Source organism: Limulus polyphemus, unplaced genomic scaffold (assembly GCF_000517525.1).
Source record: "Limulus polyphemus unplaced genomic scaffold, Limulus_polyphemus-2.1.2 Scaffold10127, whole genome shotgun sequence".
In the NCBI taxonomy this organism is placed as follows: Eukaryota; Metazoa; Arthropoda; class Merostomata; order Xiphosura; family Limulidae; genus Limulus; species Limulus polyphemus.
This window is the reverse complement of record NW_013675737.1, coordinates 7,014-8,082: the sequence shown is the minus strand read 5'-3', so window position 1 is coordinate 8,082 and position 1,069 is coordinate 7,014.

Here is a 1,069-nt window from a genome sequence, read left to right as displayed (position 1 = left end):
ATCGGCAAGTCAAGAAACAACAAAAAAAACCAACTTCGAAGAGCGATCTACTCCAAGTTTTGAAGCAAGAGGGGGCAAAAATCCCACAATCTAAAATTGACGAGATGGTTCTCACGATGCCCCAAAGGATCAACGAACTCCTCGAAGCGAAAGGAAGATCTACTAGATATTAATTAAATTATAAATATATCAATTCATGTGAATATGACTGAAAATTTTCATTTTTTTCTGAATAGGTGGTGTCTATTTACTTGTGACCACGCTGTGTAGTCTCCTACACCTCGTGCAGCAAACATTTCTAGAATGGCCTCAGCGGAGGGGATAACACACAGTTCAGGAGAGGTTTAGAGAGACATTTAATACTGTCTTCCTGAGACAATATTATGATACATACTTTGAATATAATACATTTTCTTAAATACAAATTTGAATATTTTAAAGTTAACAACATTTAAATTATTATTCTAAAATCAAGAAAACTATACACATCTTGAACAGTTGATAGATGGAAGAGAGATCGAACAAGATGACTGCATTAATTCTAAGTTGGTTAAGAAAAATGGGAAATTTAAAGAACGATAAGGTTCCTTAATATTTCTTCAAGGGTTTTGAAGGAGGTTAAAGATTGGATATGTGAGACACTTACTGCTATTTTTTGTCAGTTCTTGAATAGTGGGCAGGTACCAGAGGATTGGAAGTTAACTAATGTAACTCCTCTTTTCAAGGGAGGTGATCAAAATTGTCCCAGTAATTATAGACCCATTAGTTTTACATCAGTTGTGAAAAAAGTTTTGGAAAGGTTCATAAAACATGCTTTGCAAAGTCATTTAACAAAGTTTAGAATTTTGTTGGATAGTCAACATGGTTTCACTAAGGGAAAATCTTGCCTTACAAATCTTTTGACATTCTTTGAAACGGTTACTGCTTATGTAGATGAGGGTAAGGGTGTAGATTTGGTGTATCTGGATTTTTAGAAAGCATTTGACAAGGTTCCACATAAAAGGCTTGTAAAAACAATTAGCTCTGTAGGTGTGGGGAATAAGTTAGCAAATTGGATAGAAGAGTGGCT